The following is a 25,615-nucleotide window of genomic DNA, read 5'->3' as shown; positions in this document are numbered from 1 at the left end:
TGTCGCGTGTCGCCACGAATATTTCCTTTAAGGAGAGCTATAGAATTACTCCATACCTTTGCTAGGCAAAGCGTTCATCCCGTGACCGCGGCTACGTTCGGCGACTGACTGTCGCCTCGAGCCCAAGCTCATTATCACAACTCTCGAACAATTACAATCGGATTGAATAACTACAATTGTTCAATTACAAACTCCTTTGTTCTTTCATCTCCGACATATACATGTATTCCTGGCGTTTCAATTATTTCCCCTTTTGTAGTTATTCTTATTTCCTGGTTTATTTGTCTGGTTCGTAACTCGTTCAATCCATTAGCTGGTTCTATTTATTTTATTTTATACTGGTTGGATTTATATTATATTGAACCACAAGTTTTCAAATTGCAAGTCGGTTATTGGTAGGTTTATTTAGAGTTGTGTGTATATGTGTTTTGTTTATTGGTTGGATCTATTAGTCACCCTCGTTTTGTTAATCCTTCCTTTAGTTTCGTAGCGCCGTGTGTTCGTTTGTGCATTCAAATCCTTATTCGCGCGTTTTGTATAGAATGGTTTTCTTGTTCTTGTTACGGCGCGTGCGGAGCGCGGGACGTGACACCCCCGCCCTTGGAGTTCAAATTTCCAAAGGAAATTTGACTGATGGTGTCTCTGAGTTCGCTCAAGGCGGACGTAGATGTCGTTGTTGAGTGACTACCGGTGTTATCGATATCCCTTGAGGTTGTGATGTTTGATCATCGGTATTTCGTCTTCCTTTGAGGTACAGTAGCAGGTGGGTGACTGAGCCGCATATTGCTCCTAATAGGGCGATTCCACATCCGTAAGTTTCACGTAACTGGTATCCATATATGGCTATATCTATTATCGTCTTGATTAATTTAAACATTACGAGTATTCCAAATATTGCTGCACTGACAGTTCCAAATTCCATGAAACCAGTCCATAAGCTTGATACGGTTTTTTTTCGCTATTGTCGTTAATGTGTTTTCGTCCATCATTCCCAGGATGTTTACTGTTCCAGGGACGATTGTTTTTCCTGTCGCTCCTCTGGCCAATGTGTTCAAGACTGCAGATTTTTCTGCCGGGAACATGACGTGGTCCCGTAGTGCGTCGAGGTCTTTTTGGGTATATATTCCGCTCATGGCCAACGACGATGGTGCTGAATATCGCCACGTTTGGCGCACGTCCGGGCGGAGTTCCTGTGGTGTGATTCCCTTGCCAAACGGGTAGCTCCGAGTAGCATTCTGTTGTATGTCGTACCTTTACTTGTACCGGAATGCATTCGACTATATGGACCGCTTCTCCTGTGATCAGAGCCATGTGTCCTGGGTTTTGGTTATGGCGTATGCAAATTCGTCGGGCGGTAAATTTGCCAAGCTTAAAGCGTTCTCTATTAGTTTCTTCTGTGTGGTGCGTCTTTGTGTCGGTATATCATGGTATAATGTTGTCATTTGTCATTTTACTTTCGAGTTTATTAGAAATAAGAATAACCTTTTATTATTATTAATATATATATATATATAGAAAAAGAAAGTTTTTATATTTATATGTATTCTTTTCTCTTTTTTTTTCTTATTGTTAAAACCTTTGTTTTATTTTAGGTTTTACGTACATGTTATCAGTGAAAATAAATATTATGAATGCTACTTGGGTTATAATTATATACATATATGCATACGTATTGGTAAGTAGTATAGATGAGATTTGTTTTATTGTTATGAATATATAAGTATATATTATCAATAGGAATAGATATTACAAATATAGCTTGTCTTTGAATATATATATATGTGCGTGTAATGGTAAATATGACGGCTTATTTTTATGAGTCACTTGCATTATCAATGGAAGTGAGTATTATAAATATCGCCTACTTTACAACATGCGTGTATATATATATTGGTAGATATAAGTGAGAATTATATGTATAGTTATAAATGTTGTTTGTTTACAGGTGGATAGCAAAAGTATTTGGTTTCGTGGGTGGCGTACAGGTGCCTTACAGTTCTACGGTGCGGATTGCTATTCCTTGGACTAAAAAAATTTCTTTCGAGATGAGTCAGATTATTGTAACGATCATGCATGGGAGGATTTTCTGCAGAGATTCAAAATGCTCTCTGGATTCCTCGTGAAACGTCTGGACAACACCTACATGTACTTCCATCCGTCGTTCAGAGAATGGTTGATGAATTCGCCATCCGTTCTGCACACACATACAAAAATAGTTAATGTATATATATATTATTTATTTTTATTTTTTTTTTTTTTATAAGTTTCGTTTGGACCTGTTCCTTTGTACGAAGACTGTATCCCTGTATATGATATAATATATATAATATGTTATGATTATGTTAGTTGTTATTTATTATATATATATTTTCCTTATCTCTCTCTTTTTTTTGTTGATTTTTTTTTTATTAGTACCTAACATTGCTATTATGATGCTGTATTACATTGCATTGGCTATTATTTGTATGTGCGACGAATTTTTCAACATGGCCGCTCGCGTGTCTCTTTGGTATGGCGTTGGTTTAATGTCAACAGTAACGTGTTGTTGAAATAGCTAATTAATTGTTAATCATTATAATTTTATTTAGTAGTGTTTTTGTAATATTGTTTTGTATTTCATGATATTGTCTGTGTCAATACCGTGTGCTACTTTAATGTGATAGCATGGATTGTATTGTCACCGAATTTCAATAGTCATTGTTTTGATTATACGTGACTTGCATTTATGTAAGTCTTGTTTAATTTAGTTAATGTTTTGTGTATTGTGTTACCAGTTATTTTCGTGTAGCATAACTTTATTCCTCTGCACCGAGTTCAGTCATGTCTTGTTGTTAATATTTAGTTAGTCTATCTTGATTAATTTCTAACCTATTTCTGTGTTTATTGACTTTTCTTATTTTCCCTATTAATTTATTATTGCATGTACTTGCTATTTGTTATTATTTTGTGTATGATATGAATTAGTTTCCTTATTAGTGATTAAATTTTATTTGTTAGATTGACATTGTAATTTCTAACCCATTTCTGTGTTTATTAACCTTTCTTATTTTCCCTATTAATTTATTATTGCTTGTACTTGCTATTTGTTATTATTTTATGCATGATATGAATTAGTTCCCTTATTAATGATTAAAATTTATTTGTTAGATTAACATTGTCTGTAATTCTTCAGATTCAGCTCTTTCGATGCTGCGTCACTTACCTGGATCGTTCCCACAACATCATCCGATTCTTTGATATGCCTTGGATACTTACTACGGCTGCCTTCTACTACGGCTGCCTTCAATCGTCTTATATCTGTGGTCATAAAGGTGGTGTTTAATTTATTTAATTCAATATGTGTATAATGCATTGTATGCGCGACCGCTATTGGGCATTACAAAATAACATAACAATACTACGTAGATTAATGCATAACAAAATATCCTTTTACTCCGGTTATATTTATTACTAACTCTCAATTAATCTATCTTGATTATTTTCTAACCGCTTTCTATACTTTATCAGCTATTTTATTTCTTCTTATTAACCTGCGAAATTCATGCATGTACACTTCCTTGTATAGTGATTAATTGTTCACGAGGTAGGTTGCACTTTGACTGTTTTAGTTATTCGTTGAACTAACACGTTTTACGTTCAAACAGTAATTGGAGCACTCGTAATAAACCTTTTCTTTTCAAGTTTCCGCTATCTGTGTTATTCAACGAACAGTGCCATGCTTCCACAGTATTGTTATAACATTTAGTACTGTTGTATTTTGCATTAAGGCAATTGAAGTTAATTTGTTCATTTATTTTTCAGCTGGCTGTTGTACATGGTGTTCCGCAAACAGGGAGCCATAACCTATTTTGCACGTAAACCTTCTCGTATGATGATTACTTGTTCACAAGGTAACTTTCACTTTCACTCTTTTAATTATTTATTGAATCAACACGTTTTATATTCAAACAATGATTGGAGTACACATGATAATTTTCTTTTTTTTCTTTTTAGGTGTTCGCTATCTGTATTATTCGACGAACAGTGTCACACCTCCTTTTGATTTATCCACAATATAGTTATAACATTTAGTAACCTTGTATTTTGCACTGAGACGATTGAAACTAATTTATTCACTTATTTTAGGTAGCTGTCGTACATTATGTACCACGAACAACGATCCATAACCTATACTTGCACGTACACTTTCTTGTATGTTGATCACTTGTTCACAAGGTAACTTTCACTTTCACTAGTTAATTATTCATTGAGTTAACACGTTTTATATTTAAACAATAATTGAAGCACATATAATAATTTTCCTTTTTTTTCTTTTATGTTTTCGCTATCTGTGTCATTCGACGAACAGCACTACAACATACACTACTGCACTACGTTGCCCACTGAAATCACTTTATTCATTGTTTATTTCGATTATGCGCTAGTTTTAACTTGTTTAAGTGCACCGTTCGCGGAATCCCTTTTTTACTTCAATCTTCACGTTTTGGTTCTGCAAGATTTCTAGCACTTTGTGTGGTCCAGTATATTGATCGGAGAATTTTCCTTTACTAGGTTCTTTTAGTAAATATATCGAATCTCCTATTTTAAAATCTTGAGGGTTGATTCGTCGATCGTAATATTCCTTTGATCTTAGTTTGGATTTTATCAAATTTTCTCTTGCCATTCGTTGTACGGTGTAAATTTTATTGAACAGATCTTCGAGATATTCTGAGTATGTTGGTTCCATGTTCTCTTCGATTATTACTTCACCAGTAGGTTCTCTGGCTAGATGTCCAAAACTAATTCGTGTGGGGGGGAATTTCGTTCCTTTCCTTCATTTTAGTTTTTATTTTGCGCCAAGACGCAAGTTTACTGACATCGATCCAATTATCCAATTGCTTGCTAATAGTATTCAAAATACAAATTTTTGAAAGTGCCGCAGCCATATTAGCCCAAAAATATTTTGTATATAGTATAGCGTGATACCATCTATATTTTCCTGGGGGAATCATAAGATCAGCACTACCTACTATGTTACCTACGTCAAATATTAGATGTAGTAACCAATAAAGTATTTTTAATCCAATTATAATCCAATGGCTAGCGTATTCAAGTTTTTATATATATCTTCAACTGGTGATTCCCTATTTTCTCCCTTTTGATTTCTTTGGGCTCGTTGAACTTGCGTTTCTTCAGCTTGAAAATGTTTAGAATCCTTTTCCTTAGTTACCCTTTTTCCTTCTTTATTTACTTTATTCACAACACCTTTATTTTTCTCTACCTTCTCAGGATGAATAGTTTCACTGGAAGTGCTTATTATAATTAATTTATTATTTATTTGTATGGAACGTTTAGGAATATTTTTGGTAGATTTGGAATTATTCTTTGAATTTTTATTACAAACCTTTTTGCTTATAGATTCTGTTTTGGATTTAGGGATAGCTATATTTTTATTTTCTATAGTGTGATCTTCCTTGCAATTTAATGATTTGGCTTTGAGTTCGATAAAGTTTCCTTCTGATGGTTTTATAGAAGTTTTTGAGTGAGATACACTCGCTATCTCTTTTCCTATTATGGTTGAGACATTCACGAAATTCGTGGAGTCTTGCTTTTGTATCTTTGCCAAGTCGAACGTGGAGAGGCAATTCGCACTTCCCAGCGGGTCCAATATCTCTGTGATATTATGCAGTGGATAAGCATTGCCTGTCGTCTCGTCGTTCAATTTCCTAATTTCTGCTTCGTCTGAAAGTTCTTTGGCACTAATATTATTTATCTTGTTTGGTAACTCAGGAAATTTCTCACTCATGATCCTGTCTCTGGCACCTCTTATTATTTAACGTGACATTATCCCTTATCACAGCAACGGAATGGTGTTTGCATTGAAAAGTTGATTGGTTGAAATGATCAGCATCTCTCTTTTGATTTAGATCTCTATCGAGGTATTTATTTATGCATTTTTCTTCCCAAATTATTGCTCTTGCTTCTTTTCTAACATTTTCTTCTATTCCCGGGTTGTTTAGATGTTTCCGCGACGGCGGTACAAATCTCCAGTTCTGGTGGTTGTTTCGGTTATAATTATTCGAAGGTGTCGAATGTTGGTATCGAATTCTATTGTTCACTTGTTTTAGTTCTCGTGTTGCTTTCACGGCTTGGCGGTACGCATCGTCCAAGGATTGGTATCCTGCTATGTTTACTCGTAAATACACCTCGTTTGGAAGCCCCTTAACGAAAGCTTCCCTCGTGTCTCGATCTATCCTATCTTGAAATACGGTGCCGTACTCGTACCTTTCCCCGTTCATTATCGCCAGTCTGAGATCTTTGACGCGTTCTATCTAGTCCAAAATATCTTCTCCCGGTCGTTGAAATATTGTAGCTAATTCCCCTTTATATTCGTTAACCGTTTTTCCCGGACCGAACATATCTTTTAATTTATTCCCGAAATCGTTTAAACTTATTACTTCTGTGTCTTCTATGGCGAGAAATGCGTGTCCGCGAAGCTTATTCGTTAATAATTTTACTAACTGAGATTCTTGATGCCTAGGAACCATGTTTCGTGCGCGCTCGCATGCTCTTAAAAATTGAAATACCGAGGGTCGATGTCCGTCGAACACTGGTACTGTCTCTATTGCATCTTTTAACTTAATTGGTTGGGGATTAACTTCTATCGGTATTGTCGCTTGGGAAATTATCGGCGATGATACGGGTGTCTTGATTTCTTTTTTTATTTTCAGTGAACGCACATCGTCTTGTAATTTATTCATTGTTGTACTCATGTCGCGAAAATTCGCATCCCATGCTTTAAGTTTTTCCGACAACATCAAGATCATGTCTTTGTCCAACGATTCTAATTTAGTCGACATTATTTCTTAGGTATATATTTTATCGATAATCGTAACAACTTTAATTCTTTGTGGAGCGAATCGAACCGTTTAAACCAACTTTAATCCTCCGTGAAGCGGATCCCACCGCTGCCACCAAAAATTTAAATCTCTAATGTTACGTATCAATTTGTTTGTTTAAATCGATCAAATCTTAAGTTTAAATTTTACTGAAAAATTTTTTTTTTCGTTTGAGTTTGAATTTAATCTGAAGGGAAATAAACTGAATTGATATTATTGTGTATGTAATACTGATTTAGATTTCTAATTAATACGGTAGTTGCTGCCACCAGAAATAGTCTAAGGACTATTTCAAAATATTTTATTTTTTATTATTTTTTTTCGTTTAATGGGTAGCGTTAACTGACGCTTAATGCAACTGGTAAACGAATTCCACTTTTCGGCTAACCTGCTATGTGCAGGGATATTGGCACGGGAGAGGATTAAAGCTGGGAACAATAAATATTTGTCCTCGTTAAACGGATTTTTATTTGAATGTAGAATTGCTTAGATTATTACCTTTATATATATTTTATTAGCCGGATATATATATTTTAGCGTTGCTGGATTGGATAGGAATGTGAGATTTTTCGTTGTTTTATATAAATTTATTTTTACGTTTGACTTCTTCTTCTCTTTTAATTTCGCTGTAGTAGTTTGCCGTTAGAACCGAAACTCAATTCATTTACTACGATGGATTCTGTTACCATGATTTTCTTGCCTTTTGAGTTTAATAATCGAGTATGATTCTAACGATCCTCTCTGTGTGGGACTCGTGTGATTTCGCAAGCCTTGCCCAAAGACGGGTAATATTTTACCAACAGTGGGAGGAGGAATGCGAAGATCGATGGGTGTTTTCGATAATCGAAAACACCGTTTGCACAAGCCAACACAGCGAACGATCCTTTGGTTAAATTTTCGAAGGGAAATTATTCTGCTATTTCTCTCTTACAATCGCATGCAATGATGGCAAGAATATCGGTTAATAGCAATGCCGGTATTGCTCTTAATTTTCGATTGACCCCGACGATGTATTTAATGGTCCTCTCTGTGCGGGACTTGTGTGATTTCGCAAGCATTGCCCAAAGACGGGCAATATTTTGCCAACAATGGGAGGAGGAATGCGAAGATCAGTGGGTGTTTCAGTAGCTAAAAATACCGTTCGCACAAGTCGACACAGCGGACAACTCCTTTGTTTAAAGTTTAAACAATGATTCTATCTTCAAAACCGTTCACGAAAATAAAACGAGATCGATGATAGGAAGTTCTAATTCGATTCTCGAGGGCAACGAGATTATCAGAGAAGAAGGAAATTTTCAAAATTAATTTTCTTACCTTGAGGAGTAGGTGCTGTCTGGTGCCATTACCTCAGCTGCTCCGGTGGTCGTCGAAGTTTTTGTTGGGTTTATTACTTGAACTCGAATATAGTTTACTATCAACTTTTACTTTATTTATCTATTTCGATACAGACTGAACAATTTACTAACTGGATTAATACCGCAATTACAATGCGCGTTTCTGTCTAAGCGATGAAATGAGGACTTCAAAGATAAAATCTTTCTTTTACTTAGTCGCGGTTCTCTTTTCTTGACCGAAAAACTAAAGACCCCGAAACGCAAAATACTATACAAAATTTCTAAACGCAATGATGAGCGCAATAACGAACGTAGTAACAATGAACACAAAATATAATGAGCACAAGAATAATGAACGGTAATAACAATGATCACTATAATAATGAACGCAAGGATAATAAACGTAATACGAATGATCCGTAATAACAATGAACACAAAATATAATGAGCGTAATAAGAATGTTCACCCGAATAATAATGAGCGCTGCTCTATGTTGCTTCGCTTATTTATAATGCCATCCCCCACGGGGTGGTGGTCCACTGGGGGTACGCTTCCGTGGGAATCGGGATGTTGCAGTTTGGGTTTCTTGGAATCGTACGTGACAAAATGTAAATTCCGTATTTCGACTTAGTTTTTATCGGTCCTGTGCTTCTGCTGAGCTAGCGTCTAGGAGGCTTGAAGCATTCCATGCTGATCTAGTCTTTTCCGCGAGAAACTTCTATGTTTTGTATCGTGGGAATTACCCGTGTTTCTTCGGCGCGTGCAAGGGCCGGCGGCTGCAGCATCATTATCACCTCGATGTTTGCTCGGGCAACACGCGCAATTCCGCTGCTCTCCCACAACAAGGACCTCCTTCTTCGAGTTATTTTTCGTAAGTTTGGATATTCGCATATTATGGTTGTTTTTGCGATTTTAATGTTCTTTCCTTTTTTGTTGTTTACCTAGGCTTCGGTGATCGTCGTTCGGACAATGTTTGCGGAGGCATTTCCATCAGAGGTTCCTTATTATTATTATTTTTTAGATGTATTTTGTTTTATGTACGATATATATATATACATATATATATATATATACATCTAAATGATGTATATATATATATATACATCATATATATACATCTAAAAAATAATAATATATATAATAATAATATATATAATATATATATAAAAATAATATATATAAAAATAATAATATATATATATATATATATATATATATATATATATGTCCGGTTTACATTAGAATTAGGGTTAGGGGCGTGAAACGAATCTTCGTTTGGGTTACACGTTGTCGTTATGCAATGGAGAAGACATTGACTAGTGCAAATACGATTATTATAGAACCGGACAAGTAACCGCGGTAGTTAGGTGCTCGAGAAACTAATGACAATGATCCTAGGTTCAATAACGAATCCGCGGTCGACGGGATGATAGATGAACGTACTCACAAAATCTAAGTCGGACGCGTAATATTCACTGGTCGTAAAGAGTTACTCCTTTCATCAATGAGATCGCGAGAAAGAATGTCTTTCCCGTTCCGATGATGCCACGGAGGAAAACTATAATGGGGTGTGTCTAAGGACACGAGATCATCGGATTCGTCGAGAAAAGCCTTCGTTCAGAAAGTAAGGGAAATTGGCGTTGCTGCTAATTGGTCAATCTCCATATCGGTGGTTAGAAAAAGATGCTAGCCGCCCTCGAGGGAAAGTTGCTAGTGGGAGACGCCGCTCGTTGAAACGTATGTCTCCCCTATCTTCCCGTAGTTGGGACAAAGACTGTTTGTCTGTTTGAAGGACTTTAGTTAACTAAACCTTAAGATTTATAACGGGCCCTCGGGCTAGCCGAACATGTACTGCGGAGACGCATCGACATCTGGCAATCATCTTGCTCGAAGAATAGGGTCTGCGTGTGGCGAGCCACGGGACAGAAACCGTTGGAATGTTTACAGTCGCGTGTCGCCACGTATATTTCTTTTAAGGAGAGCTATAGAATTACTCGATACCTGTTGTTAGGCAAAGCGTTCATCCCGTGACCGCGGCTACGTTCGGCGACTGACTGTCACCTCGAGCCAAAGCTCACCGTCACTAATCTCGAACAGTTACAATCGGATTGAATAACTACAATAGTTTAGTTACAGTTATAGTAGACTTTAGATTGCAATGTTGCGGGGCTATCCAAAGGTTCCGGTGTCCTTTCATCTCCGACATATAGATATACATGTATATGTGACGAAATATACTAAAGCAATATTGACCCTTTGTCGCTGAAAGTATCAAACTACAAAATTTTCTTTCAAATTTTCAGAATAAGGAAATCAGGATCATGATAAATAATTGGAACATAATTAAAAATAATATATCTTCTCTATAAGATAATGAATACATTGGTTCATTTAATTTTTATGGATATTCAAACGCTTCTGTGAAATAAAACGTCAAGATTATAGGGTATAAAATTCATAGCTATGAAATAACTAGAACTCTGATGTATTATTAAAAATATACGTTAGGTTGTATGTAGTGATACATACAAAGATTACATGTACAAACCCATAATTAACACAATGCTACCGCAACCATTCTGCAATCTACCTTGCCCAAAACACTCTTCCAGTCACCTCCAAACTCTTCAGTTCTCTCCACCTAACCACCCACAAACCATTCACAAACATGCAATTCTCGACAAAAGAAGAACTTATCGTCAGTTGTCCTTAACATCTCGTTCATTCATTTGGTCCCTATCCCCCTATTTCCTCCCACTGCGATGATCGCACTACATTTTTCCACGTCTCTATTCTATTCTCTGGATGATCTGAATTCTCGAGCAGTCGAGTGAAGATTGATCTGTACAATTGATCGATTTCTTTTTACTACAGACATGCAAGAAATTCCGTGTTGGAGAGCGATGTTGCGAGTTCGAGAGCCTGGACCATCTGAAGAACGTTACCGGAACTGGTATAGTTTATGTCGTTGATGATAAGAATTCCTCCACGACTCAGCAACAAGAGCTACTCTGGGTGATGAGCTCAATGGTGCTGTTGCGGCTATTTTAATTTTTCAACAAGGATCCAGATGGCGCCGTTGACGAAATTCTTTCATTGTAAACTTCAACGATCAACATCAGCCATCAGGGAACGAAGAAGGTACGCTGTAACGTGTCTGAGTAATTATACCTCGAGGAGTACATACAGTTATGTAATGAAGATTCGTATGTGTGTGTTTGTTTTCTTATTTCTTTTCCCTTTGTTTCATTTGAATGGATTTTTGTACTCAAAGAGCGAGGTAAGATTACGTCAGATACGTTTTTACATATGCTAAAAAAATGGAAAATGATGATGATGAATCAATGACGCGTAGAAAATTATAATCTATTGTATTGCTGTTATCTAATGGTGTTGTAGTTGACTGTATGGTGGATGTATCTAATGGTGTTGTAGTTGACTGTATGTTGTTCAATATTGCTATGAAACTCTTCTGATTCATTGTCACTTATACGAAGGATGGAAGTATACGAAATTGATAAAATTATTAATAATATTTACGAAGAGAAAGTAAACTGTTGGATATATGACAAAATAATTCTATTTTAAATAAGAGACTGGTCAGCGTGGTTATTTTGTTTACAAAATCAAACGAATTTAATGAATGTAATGGTAAGGAGGTAACTATAAGTGGCTGTTAAACTATTTTTATGCTTGAAAAGTAATTCGCAAAGTAATGTAAAGCAGTACTACTGAGTTGTACATAACCTCTTTCAGAATTTGTTCTTAACCTCTTGCTTCATAACTTCCTTAATTATACTCTTCAAACTTATTGACTACTTCGATGTTGTTACGAACAGAAACTGATAAAATATTAATCTTAAATATAGATTGAAATGAAAGCTTGTCACGTAAATATATATATATATGTCCGGTTTACATTAGAATTAGGGTTAGGGGCGTGAAACGAATCTTCGTTTGGGTTACACGTTGTCGTTATGCAATGGAGAAGACATTGACTAGTGCAAATACGATTATTATAGAACCGGACAAGTAACCGCGGTAGTTAGGTGCTCGAGAAACTAATGACAATGATCCTAGGTTCAATAACGAATCCGCGGTCGACGGGATGATAGATGAACGTACTCACAAAATCTAAGTCGGACGCGTAATATTCACTGGTCGTAAAGAGTTACTCCTTTCATCAATGAGATCGCGAGAAAGAATGTCTTTCCCGTCCCGATGATGCCACGGAGGAAAACTATAATGGGGTGTGTCTAAGGACACGAGATCATCGGATTCGTCGAGAAAAGCCTTCGTTCAGAAAGTAAGGGAAATTGGCGTTGCTGCTAATTGGTCAATCTCCATATCGGTGGTTAGAAAAAGATGCTAGCCGCCCTCGAGGGAAAGTTGCTAGTGGGAGACGCCGCTCGTTGAAACGTATGTCTCCCCTATCTTCCCGTAGTTGGGACAAAGACTGTTTGTCTGTTTGAAGGACTTTAGTTAACTAAACCTTAAGATTTATAACGGGCCCTCGGGCTAGCCGAACATGTACTGCGGAGACGCATCGACATCTGGCAATCATCTTGCTCGAAGAATAGGGTCTGCGTGTGGCGAGCCACGGGACAGAAACCGTTGGAATGTTTACAGTCGCGTGTCGCCACGTATATTTCTTTTAAGGAGAGCTATAGAATTACTCGATACCTGTTGTTAGGCAAAGCGTTCATCCCGTGACCGCGGCTACGTTCGGCGACTGACTGTCACCTCGAGCCAAAGCTCACCGTCACTAATCTCGAACAGTTACAATCGGATTGAATAACTACAATAGTTTAGTTACAGTTATAGTAGACTTTAGATTGCAATGTTGCGGGGCTATCCAAAGGTTCCGGTGTCCTTTCATCTCCGACATATAGATATACATGTATATGTGACGAAATATACTAAAGCAATATTGACCCTTTGTCGCTGAAAGTATCAAACTACAAAATTTTCTTTCAAATTTTCAGAATAAGGAAATCAGGATCATGATAAATAATTGGAACATAATTAAAAATAATATATCTTCTCTATAAGATAATGAATACATTGGTTCATTTAATTTTTATGGATATTCAAACGCTTCTGTGAAATAAAACGTCAAGATTATAGGGTATAAAATTCATAGCTATGAAATAACTAGAACTCTGATGTATTATTAAAAATATACGTTAGGTTGTATGTAGTGATACATACAAAGATTACATGTACAAACCCATAATTAACACAATGCTACCGCAACCATTCTGCAATCTACCTTGCCCAAAACACTCTTCCAGTCACCTCCAAACTCTTCAGTTCTCTCCACCTAACCACCCACAAACCATTCACAAACATGCAATTCTCGACAAAAGAAGAACTTATCGTCAGTTGTCCTTAACATCTCGTTCATTCATTTGGTCCCTATCCCCCTATTTCCTCCCACTGCGATGATCGCACTACATTTTTCCACGTCTCTATTCTATTCTCTGGATGATCTGAATTCTCGAGCAGTCGAGTGAAGATTGATCTGTACAATTGATCGATTTCTTTTTACTACAGACATGCAAGAAATTCCGTGTTGGAGAGCGATGTTGCGAGTTCGAGAGCCTGGACCATCTGAAGAACGTTACCGGAACTGGTATAGTTTATGTCGTTGATGATAAGAATTCCTCCACGACTCAGCAACAAGAGCTACTCTGGGTGATGAGCTCAATGGTGCTGTTGCGGCTATTTTAATTTTTCAACAAGGATCCAGATGGCGCCGTTGACGAAATTCTTTCATTGTAAACTTCAACGATCAACATCAGCCATCAGGGAACGAAGAAGGTACGCTGTAACGTGTCTGAGTAATTATACCTCGAGGAGTACATACAGTTATGTAATGAAGATTCGTATGTGTGTGTTTGTTTTCTTATTTCTTTTCCCTTTGTTTCATTTGAATGGATTTTTGTACTCAAAGAGCGAGGTAAGATTACGTCAGATACGTTTTTACATATGCTAAAAAAATGGAAAATGATGATGATGAATCAATGACGCGTAGAAAATTATAATCTATTGTATTGCTGTTATCTAATGGTGTTGTAGTTGACTGTATGGTGGATGTATCTAATGGTGTTGTAGTTGACTGTATGTTGTTCAATATTGCTATGAAACTCTTCTGATTCATTGTCACTTATACGAAGGATGGAAGTATACGAAATTGATAAAATTATTAATAATATTTACGAAGAGAAAGTAAACTGTTGGATATATGACAAAATAATTCTATTTTAAATAAGAGACTGGTCAGCGTGGTTATTTTGTTTACAAAATCAAACGAATTTAATGAATGTAATGGTAAGGAGGTAACTATAAGTGGCTGTTAAACTATTTTTATGCTTGAAAAGTAATTCGCAAAGTAATGTAAAGCAGTACTACTGAGTTGTACATAACCTCTTTCAGAATTTGTTCTTAACCTCTTGCTTCATAACTTCCTTAATTATACTCTTCAAACTTATTGACTACTTCGATGTTGTTACGAACAGAAACTGATAAAATATTAATCTTAAATATAGATTGAAATGAAAGCTTGTCACGTAAATATATATATATATGTCCGGTTTACATTAGAATTAGGGTTAGGGGCGTGAAACGAATCTTCGTTTGGGTTACACGTTGTCGTTATGCAATGGAGAAGACATTGACTAGTGCAAATACGATTATTATAGAACCGGACAAGTAACCGCGGTAGTTAGGTGCTCGAGAAACTAATGACAATGATCCTAGGTTCAATAACGAATCCGCGGTCGACGGGATGATAGATGAACGTACTCACAAAATCTAAGTCGGACGCGTAATATTCACTGGTCGTAAAGAGTTACTCCTTTCATCAATGAGATCGCGAGAAAGAATGTCTTTCCCGTCCCGATGATGCCACGGAGGAAAACTATAATGGGGTGTGTCTAAGGACACGAGATCATCGGATTCGTCGAGAAAAGCCTTCGTTCAGAAAGTAAGGGAAATTGGCGTTGCTGCTAATTGGTCAATCTCCATATCGGTGGTTAGAAAAAGATGCTAGCCGCCCTCGAGGGAAAGTTGCTAGTGGGAGACGCCGCTCGTTGAAACGTATGTCTCCCCTATCTTCCCGTAGTTGGGACAAAGACTGTTTGTCTGTTTGAAGGACTTTAGTTAACTAAACCTTAAGATTTATAACGGGCCCTCGGGCTAGCCGAACATGTACTGCGGAGACGCATCGACATCTGGCAATCATCTTGCTCGAAGAATAGGGTCTGCGTGTGGCGAGCCACGGGACAGAAACCGTTGGAATGTTTACAGTCGCGTGTCGCCACGTATATTTCTTTTAAGGAGAGCTATAGAATTACTCGATACCTGTTGTTAGGCAAAGCGTTCATCCCGTGACCGCGGCTACGTTCGGCGACTGACTGTCACCTCGAGCCAAAGCTCACCGTCACTAATCTCGAACAGTTACAATCGGATTGAATAACTACAATAGTTTAGTTACAGTTATAGTAGACTTTAGATTGCAATGTTGCGGGGCTATCCAAAGGTTCCGGTGTCCTTTCATCTCCGACATATAGATATACATGTATATGTGACGAAATATACTAAAGCAATATTGACCCTTTGTCGCTGAAAGTATCAAACTACAAAATTTTCTTTCAAATTTTCAGAATAAGGAAATCAGGATCATGATAAATAATTGGAACATAATTAAAAATAATATATCTTCTCTATAAGATAATGAATACATTGGTTCATTTAATTTTTATGGATATTCAAACGCTTCTGTGAAATAAAACGTCAAGATTATAGGGTATAAAATTCATAGCTATGAAATAACTAGAACTCTGATGTATTATTAAAAATATACGTTAGGTTGTATGTAGTGATACATACAAAGATTACATGTACAAACCCATAATTAACACAATGCTACCGCAACCATTCTGCAATCTACCTTGCCCAAAACACTCTTCCAGTCACCTCCAAACTCTTCAGTTCTCTCCACCTAACCACCCACAAACCATTCACAAACATGCAATTCTCGACAAAAGAAGAACTTATCGTCAGTTGTCCTTAACATCTCGTTCATTCATTTGGTCCCTATCCCCCTATTTCCTCCCACTGCGATGATCGCACTACATTTTTCCACGTCTCTATTCTATTCTCTGGATGATCTGAATTCTCGAGCAGTCGAGTGAAGATTGATCTGTACAATTGATCGATTTCTTTTTACTACAGACATGCAAGAAATTCCGTGTTGGAGAGCGATGTTGCGAGTTCGAGAGCCTGGACCATCTGAAGAACGTTACCGGAACTGGTATAGTTTATGTCGTTGATGATAAGAATTCCTCCACGACTCAGCAACAAGAGCTACTCTGGGTGATGAGCTCAATGGTGCTGTTGCGGCTATTTTAATTTTTCAACAAGGATCCAGATGGCGCCGTTGACGAAATTCTTTCATTGTAAACTTCAACGATCAACATCAGCCATCAGGGAACGAAGAAGGTACGCTGTAACGTGTCTGAGTAATTATACCTCGAGGAGTACATACAGTTATGTAATGAAGATTCGTATGTGTGTGTTTGTTTTCTTATTTCTTTTCCCTTTGTTTCATTTGAATGGATTTTTGTACTCAAAGAGCGAGGTAAGATTACGTCAGATACGTTTTTACATATGCTAAAAAAATGGAAAATGATGATGATGAATCAATGACGCGTAGAAAATTATAATCTATTGTATTGCTGTTATCTAATGGTGTTGTAGTTGACTGTATGGTGGATGTATCTAATGGTGTTGTAGTTGACTGTATGTTGTTCAATATTGCTATGAAACTCTTCTGATTCATTGTCACTTATACGAAGGATGGAAGTATACGAAATTGATAAAATTATTAATAATATTTACGAAGAGAAAGTAAACTGTTGGATATATGACAAAATAATTCTATTTTAAATAAGAGACTGGTCAGCGTGGTTATTTTGTTTACAAAATCAAACGAATTTAATGAATGTAATGGTAAGGAGGTAACTATAAGTGGCTGTTAAACTATTTTTATGCTTGAAAAGTAATTCGCAAAGTAATGTAAAGCAGTACTACTGAGTTGTACATAACCTCTTTCAGAATTTGTTCTTAACCTCTTGCTTCATAACTTCCTTAATTATACTCTTCAAACTTATTGACTACTTCGATGTTGTTACGAACAGAAACTGATAAAATATTAATCTTAAATATAGATTGAAATGAAAGCTTGTCACGTAAATATATATATATATGTCCGGTTTACATTAGAATTAGGGTTAGGGGCGTGAAACGAATCTTCGTTTGGGTTACACGTTGTCGTTATGCAATGGAGAAGACATTGACTAGTGCAAATACGATTATTATAGAACCGGACAAGTAACCGCGGTAGTTAGGTGCTCGAGAAACTAATGACAATGATCCTAGGTTCAATAACGAATCCGCGGTCGACGGGATGATAGATGAACGTACTCACAAAATCTAAGTCGGACGCGTAATATTCACTGGTCGTAAAGAGTTACTCCTTTCATCAATGAGATCGCGAGAAAGAATGTCTTTCCCGTCCCGATGATGCCACGGAGGAAAACTATAATGGGGTGTGTCTAAGGACACGAGATCATCGGATTCGTCGAGAAAAGCCTTCGTTCAGAAAGTAAGGGAAATTGGCGTTGCTGCTAATTGGTCAATCTCCATATCGGTGGTTAGAAAAAGATGCTAGCCGCCCTCGAGGGAAAGTTGCTAGTGGGAGACGCCGCTCGTTGAAACGTATGTCTCCCCTATCTTCCCGTAGTTGGGACAAAGACTGTTTGTCTGTTTGAAGGACTTTAGTTAACTAAACCTTAAGATTTATAACGGGCCCTCGGGCTAGCCGAACATGTACTGCGGAGACGCATCGACATCTGGCAATCATCTTGCTCGAAGAATAGGGTCTGCGTGTGGCGAGCCACGGGACAGAAACCGTTGGAATGTTTACAGTCGCGTGTCGCCACGTATATTTCTTTTAAGGAGAGCTATAGAATTACTCGATACCTGTTGTTAGGCAAAGCGTTCATCCCGTGACCGCGGCTACGTTCGGCGACTGACTGTCACCTCGAGCCAAAGCTCACCGTCACTAATCTCGAACAGTTACAATCGGATTGAATAACTACAATAGTTTAGTTACAGTTATAGTAGACTTTAGATTGCAATGTTGCGGGGCTATCCAAAGGTTCCGGTGTCCTTTCATCTCCGACATATAGATATACATGTATATGTGACGAAATATACTAAAGCAATATTGACCCTTTGTCGCTGAAAGTATCAAACTACAAAATTTTCTTTCAAATTTTCAGAATAAGGAAATCAGGATCATGATAAATAATTGGAACATAATTAAAAATAATATATCTTCTCTATAAGATAATGAATACATTGGTTCATTTAATTTTTATGGATATTCAAACGCTTCTGTGAAATAAAACGTCAAGATTATAGGGTATAAAATTCATAGCTATGAAATAACTAGAACTCTGATGTATTATTAAAAATATACGTTAGGTTGTATGTAGTGATACATACAAAGATTACATGTACAAACCCATAATTAACACAATGCTACCGCAACCATTCTGCAATCTACCTTGCCCAAAACACTCTTCCAGTCACCTCCAAACTCTTCAGTTCTCTCCACCTAACCACCCACAAACCATTCACAAACATGCAATTCTCGACAAAAGAAGAACTTATCGTCAGTTGTCCTTAACATCTCGTTCATTCATTTGGTCCCTATCCCCCTATTTCCTCCCACTGCGATGATCGCACTACATTTTTCCACGTCTCTATTCTATTCTCTGGATGATCTGAATTCTCGAGCAGTCGAGTGAAGATTGATCTGTACAATTGATCGATTTCTTTTTACTACAGACATGCAAGAAATTCCGTGTTGGAGAGCGATGTTGCGAGTTCGAGAGCCTGGACCATCTGAAGAACGTTACCGGAACTGGTATAGTTTATGTCGTTGATGATAAGAATTCCTCCACGACTCAGCAACAAGAGCTACTCTGGGTGATGAGCTCAATGGGGCTGTTGCGGCTATTTTAATTTTTCAACAAGGATCCAGATGGCGCCGTTGACGAAATTCTTTCATTATAAACTTCAACGATCAACATCAGCCATCAGGGAACGAAGAAGGTACGCTGTAACGTGTCTGAGTAATTATACCTCGAGGAGTACATACAGTTATGTAATGAAGATTCGTATGTGAGTGTTTGTTTTCTTATTTCTTTTCCCTTTGTTTCATTTGAATGGATTTTTGTACTCAAAGAGCGAGGTAAGATTACGTCAGATACGTTTTTACATATGCTAAAAAAGTGGAAAATGATGATGATGAATCAATGACGCGTAGAAAATTATAATCTATTGTATTGCTGTTATCTAATGGTGTTGTAGTTGACTGTATGGTGGATGTATCTAATGGTGTTGTAGTTGACTGTATGTTGTTCAATATTGCTATGAAACTCTTCTGATTCATTGTCACTTATACGAAGGATGGAAGTATACGAAATTGATAAAATTATTAATAATATTTACGAAGAGAAAGTAAACTGTTGGATATATGACAAAATAATTCTATTTTAAATAAGAGACTGGTCAGCGTGGTTATTTTGTTTACAAAATCAAACGAATTTAATGAATGTAATGGTAAGGAAGTAACTATAAGTGGCTGTTAAACTATTTTTATGCTTGAAAAGTAATTCGCAAAGTAATGTAAAGCAGTACTACTGAGTTGTACATAACCTCTTTCAGAATTTGTTCTTAACCTCTTGCTTCATAACTTCCTTAATTATACTCTTCAAACTTATTGACTACTTCGATGTTGTTACGAACAGAAACTGATAAAATATTAATCTTAAATATAGATTGAAATGAAAGCTTGTCACGTAAATATATATATATATGTCCGGTTTACATTAGAATTAGGGTTAGGGGCGTGAAACGAATCTTCGTTTGGGTTACACGTTGTCGTTATGCAATGGAGAAGACATTGACTAGTGCAAATACGATTATTATAGAACCGGACAAGTAACCGCGGTAGTTAGGTGCTCGAGAAACTAATGACAATGATCCTAGGTTCAATAACGAATCCGCGGTCGACGGGATGATAGATGAACGTACTCACAAAATCTAAGTTGGACGCGTAATATTCACTGGTCGTAAAGAGTTACTCCTTTCATCAATGAGATCGCGAGAAAGAATGTCTTTCCCGTCCCGATGATGCCACGGAGGAAAACTATAATGGGGTGTGTCTAAGGACACGAGATCATCGGATTCGTCGAGAAAAGCCTTCGTTCAGAAAGTAAGGGAAATTGGCGTTGCTGCTAATTGGTCAATCTCCATATCGGTGGTTAGAAAAAGATGCTAGCCGCCCTCGAGGGAAAGTTGCTAGTGGGAGACGCCGCTCGTTGAAACGTATGTCTCCCCTATCTTCCCGTAGTTGGGACAAAGACTGTTTGTCTGTTTGAAGGACTTTAGTTAACTAAACCTTAAGATTTATAACGGGCCCTCGGGCTAGCCGAACATGTACTGCGGAGACGCATCGACATCTGGCAATCATCTTGCTCGAAGAATAGGGTCTGCGTGTGGCGAGCCACGGGACAGAAACCGTTGGAATGTTTACAGTCGCGTGTCGCCACGTATATTTCTTTTAAGGAGAGCTATAGAATTACTCGATACCTGTTGTTAGGCAAAGCGTTCATCCCGTGACCGCGGCTACGTTCGGCGACTGACTGTCACCTCGAGCCAAAGCTCACCGTCACTAATCTCGAACAGTTACAATCGGATTGAATAACTACAATAGTTTAGTTACAGTTATAGTAGACTTTAGATTGCAATGTTGCGGGGCTATCCAAAGGTTCCGGTGTCCTTTCATCTCCGACATATAGATATACATGTATATGTGACGAAATATACTAAAGCAATATTGACCCTTTGTCGCTGAAAGTATCAAACTACAAAATTTTCTTTCAAATTTTCAGAATAAGGAAATCAGGATCATGATAAATAATTGGAACATAATTAAAAATAATATATCTTCTCTATAAGATAATGAATACATTGGTTCATTTAATTTTTATGGATATTCAAACGCTTCTGTGAAATAAAACGTCAAGATTATAGGGTATAAAATTCATAGCTATGAAATAACTAGAACTCTGATGTATTATTAAAAATATACGTTAGGTTGTATGTAGTGATACATACAAAGATTACATGTACAAACCCATAATTAACACAATGCTACCGCAACCATTCTGCAATCTACCTTGCCCAAAACACTCTTCCAGTCACCTCCAAACTCTTCAGTTCTCTCCACCTAACCACCCACAAACCATTCACAAACATGCAATTCTCGACAAAAGAAGAACTTATCGTCAGTTGTCCTTAACATCTCGTTCATTCATTTGGTCCCTATCCCCCTATTTCCTCCCACTGCGATGATCGCACTACATTTTTCCACGTCTCTATTCTATTCTCTGGATGATCTGAATTCTCGAGCAGTCGAGTGAAGATTGATCTGTACAATTGATCGATTTCTTTTTACTACAGACATGCAAGAAATTCCGTGTTGGAGAGCGATGTTGCGAGTTCGAGAGCCTGGACCATCTGAAGAACGTTACCGGAACTGGTATAGTTTATGTCGTTGATGATAAGAATTCCTCCACGACTCAGCAACAAGAGCTACTCTGGGTGATGAGCTCAATGGTGCTGTTGCGGCTATTTTAATTTTTCAACAAGGATCCAGATGGCGCCGTTGACGAAATTCTTTCATTGTAAACTTCAACGATCAACATCAGCCATCAGGGAACGAAGAAGGTACGCTGTAACGTGTCTGAGTAATTATACCTCGAGGAGTACATACAGTTATGTAATGAAGATTCGTATGTGTGTGTTTGTTTTCTTATTTCTTTTCCCTTTGTTTCATTTGAATGGATTTTTGTACTCAAAGAGCGAGGTAAGATTACGTCAGATACGTTTTTACATATGCTAAAAAAATGGAAAATGATGATGATGAATCAATGACGCGTAGAAAATTATAATCTATTGTATTGCTGTTATCTAATGGTGTTGTAGTTGACTGTATGGTGGATGTATCTAATGGTGTTGTAGTTGACTGTATGTTGTTCAATATTGCTATGAAACTCTTCTGATTCATTGTCACTTATACGAAGGATGGAAGTATACGAAATTGATAAAATTATTAATAATATTTACGAAGAGAAAGTAAACTGTTGGATATATGACAAAATAATTCTATTTTAAATAAGAGACTGGTCAGCGTGGTTATTTTGTTTACAAAATCAAACGAATTTAATGAATGTAATGGTAAGGAGGTAACTATAAGTGGCTGTTAAACTATTTTTATGCTTGAAAAGTAATTCGCAAAGTAATGTAAAGCAGTACTACTGAGTTGTACATAACCTCTTTCAGAATTTGTTCTTAACCTCTTGCTTCATAACTTCCTTAATTATACTCTTCAAACTTATTGACTACTTCGATGTTGTTACGAACAGAAACTGATAAAATATTAATCTTAAATATAGATTGAAATGAAAGCTTGTCACGTAAATATATATATATATATGTCGGGTTTACATTAGAATTAGGGTTAGGGGCGTGAAACGAATCTTCGTTTGGGTTACACGTTGTCGTTATGCAATGGAGAAGACATTGACTAGTGCAAATACGATTATTATAGAACCGGACAAGTAACCGCGGTAGTTAGGTGCTCGAGAAACTAATGACAATGATCCTAGGTTCAATAACGAATCCGCGGTCGACGGGATGATAGATGAACGTACTCACAAAATCTAAGTTGGACGCGTAATATTCACTGGTCGTAAAGAGTTACTCCTTTCATCAATGAGATCGCGAGAAAGAATGTCTTTCCCGTCCCGATGATGCCACGGAGGAAAACTATAATGGGGTGTGTCTAAGGACACGAGATCATCGGATTCGTCGAGAAAAGCCTTCGTTCAGAAAGTAAGGGAAATTGGCGTTGCTGCTAATTGGTCAATCTCCATATCGGTGGTTAGAAAAAGATGCTAGCCGCCCTCGAGGGAAAGTTGCTAGTGGGAGACGCCGCTCGTTGAAACGTATGTCTCCCCTATCTTCCCGTAGTTGGGACAAAGACTGTTTGTCTGTTTGAAGGACTTTAGTTAACTAAACCTTAAGATTTATAACGGGCCCTCGGGCTAGCCGAACATGTACTGCGGAGACGCATCGACATCTGGCAATCATCTTGCTCGAAGAATAGGGTCTGCGTGTGGCGAGCCACGGGACAGAAACCGTTGGAATGTTTACAGTCGCGTGTCGCCACGTATATTTCTTTTAAGGAGAGCTATAGAATTACTCGATACCTGTTGTTAGGCAAAGCGTTCATCCCGTGACCGCGGCTACGTTCGGCGACTGACTGTCACCTCGAGCCAAAGCTCACCGTCACTAATCTCGAACAGTTACAATCGGATTGAATAACTACAATAGTTTAGTTACAGTTATAGTAGACTTTAGATTGCAATGTTGCGGGGCTATCCAAAGGTTCCGGTGTCCTTTCATCTCCGACATATAGATATACATGTATATGTGACGAAATATACTAAAGCAATATTGACCCTTTGTCGCTGAAAGTATCAAACTACAAAACTTTCTTTCAAATTTTCAGAATAAGGAAATCAGGTTCATGATAAATAATTGGAACATAATTAAAAATAATATATCTTCTCTATAAGATAATGAATACATTGGTTCATTTAATTTTTATGGATATTCAAACGCTTCTGTGAAATAAAACGTCAAGATTATAGGGTATAAAATTCATAGCTATGAAATAACTAAAACTCTGATGTATTATTAAAAATATACGTTAGGTTGTATGTAGTGATACATACAAAGATTACATGTACAAACCCATAATTAACACAATGCTACCGCAACCATTCTGCAATCTACCTTGCCCAAAACACTCTTCCAGTCACCTCCAAACTCTTCAATTCTCTCCACCTAACCACCCAAAAACCATTCACAAACATGCAATTCTCGACAAAAGAAGAACTTATCGTCAGTTGTCCTTAACATCTCGTTCATTCATTTGGTCCCTATCCCCCTATTTCCTCCCACTGCGATGATCGCACTACATTTTTCCACGTCTCTATTCTATTCTCTGGATGATCTGAATTCTCGAGCAGTCGAGTGAAGATTGATCTGCACAATTGATCGATTTCTTTTTACTACAGACATGCAAGAAATTCCGTGTTGGAGAGCGATGTTGCGAGTTCGAGAGCCTGGACCATCTGAAGAACGTTACCGGAACTGGTATAGTTTATGTCGTTGATGATAAGAATTCCTCCACGACTCAGCAACAAGAGCTACTCTGGGTGATGAGCTCAATGGTGCTGTTGCGGCTATTTTAATTTTTCAACAAGGATCCAGATGGCGCCGTTGACGAAATTCTTTCATTGTAAACTTCAACGATCAACATCAGCCATCAGGGAACGAAGAAGGTACGCTGTAACGTGTCTGAGTAATTATACCTCGAGGAGTACATACAGTTATGTAATGAAGATTCGTATGTGAGTGTTTGTTTTCTTATTTCTTTTCCCTTTGTTTCATTTGAATGGATTTTTGTACTCAAAGAGCGAGGTAAGATTACGTCAGATACGTTTTTACATATGCTAAAAAAATGGAAAATGATGATGATGAATCAATGACGCGTAGAAAATTATAATCTATTGTATTGCTGTTATCTAATGGTGTTGTAGTTGACTGTATGATGGATGTATCTAATGGTGTTGTAGTTGACTGTATGTTGTTCAATATTGCTATGAAACTCTTCTGATTCATTGTCACTTATACGAAGGATGGAAGTATACGAAATTGATAAAATTATTAATAATATTTACGAAGAGAAAGTAAACTGTTGGATATATGACAAAATAATTCTATTTTAAATAAGAGACTGGTCAGCGTGGTTATTTTGTTTACAAAATCAAACGAATTTAATGAATGTAATGGTAAGGAAGTAACTATAAGTGGCTGTTAAACTATTTTTATGCTTGAAAAGTAATTCGCAAAGTAATGTAAAGCAGTACTACTGAGTTGTACATAACCTCTTTCAGAATTTGTTCTTAACCTCTTGCTTCATAACTTCCTTAATTATACTCTTCAAACTTATTGACTACTTCGATGTTGTTACGAACAGAAACTGATAAAATATTAATCTTAAATATAGATTGAAATGAAAGCTTGTCACGTAAATATATATATATGTCCGGTTTACATTAGAATTAGGGTTAGGGGCGTGAAACGAATCTTCGTTTGGGTTACACGTTGTCGTTATGCAATGGAGAAGA

At 37.1% G+C, this 25,615-nt stretch overlaps 1 long non-coding RNA gene across 12 annotated transcripts; it reads left to right on the top strand.

Moving 5' to 3' along the window:
* Positions 1–750: 750 nt before the first annotated feature.
* LOC143304258 (uncharacterized) lies at positions 751–25,371 on the top strand. Of its 12 annotated transcripts, none has more exons than XR_013060992.1 (8): positions 751–811; positions 1,013–1,354; positions 1,593–1,675; positions 1,946–2,509; positions 3,173–3,311; positions 3,802–3,890; positions 3,994–4,215; positions 4,349–7,478. It is a non-coding gene; the product is annotated as an uncharacterized LOC143304258 (long non-coding RNA). The 12 variants fall into 12 exon arrangements; XR_013060995.1 differs by lacking the exon at positions 751–811 and adding an exon at positions 9,159–9,281 and having other exon boundaries at positions 831–1,354; positions 4,349–9,084; XR_013060997.1 differs by lacking the exon at positions 751–811 and adding an exon at positions 9,159–9,282 and having other exon boundaries at positions 1,322–1,401; positions 4,126–4,215; positions 4,349–9,084.
* The last annotated feature ends 244 nt before the right edge of the window (positions 25,372–25,615 follow it).

The sequence above is a fragment of the Bombus vancouverensis genome, unplaced genomic scaffold, assembly GCF_051014615.1.
Source record: "Bombus vancouverensis nearcticus unplaced genomic scaffold, iyBomVanc1_principal scaffold0028, whole genome shotgun sequence".
In the NCBI taxonomy this organism is placed as follows: Eukaryota; Metazoa; Arthropoda; class Insecta; order Hymenoptera; family Apidae; genus Bombus; species Bombus vancouverensis.
Note: the sequence above shows the minus strand (reverse complement) of the source record. Positions and strands in the feature narration are given on the sequence as shown.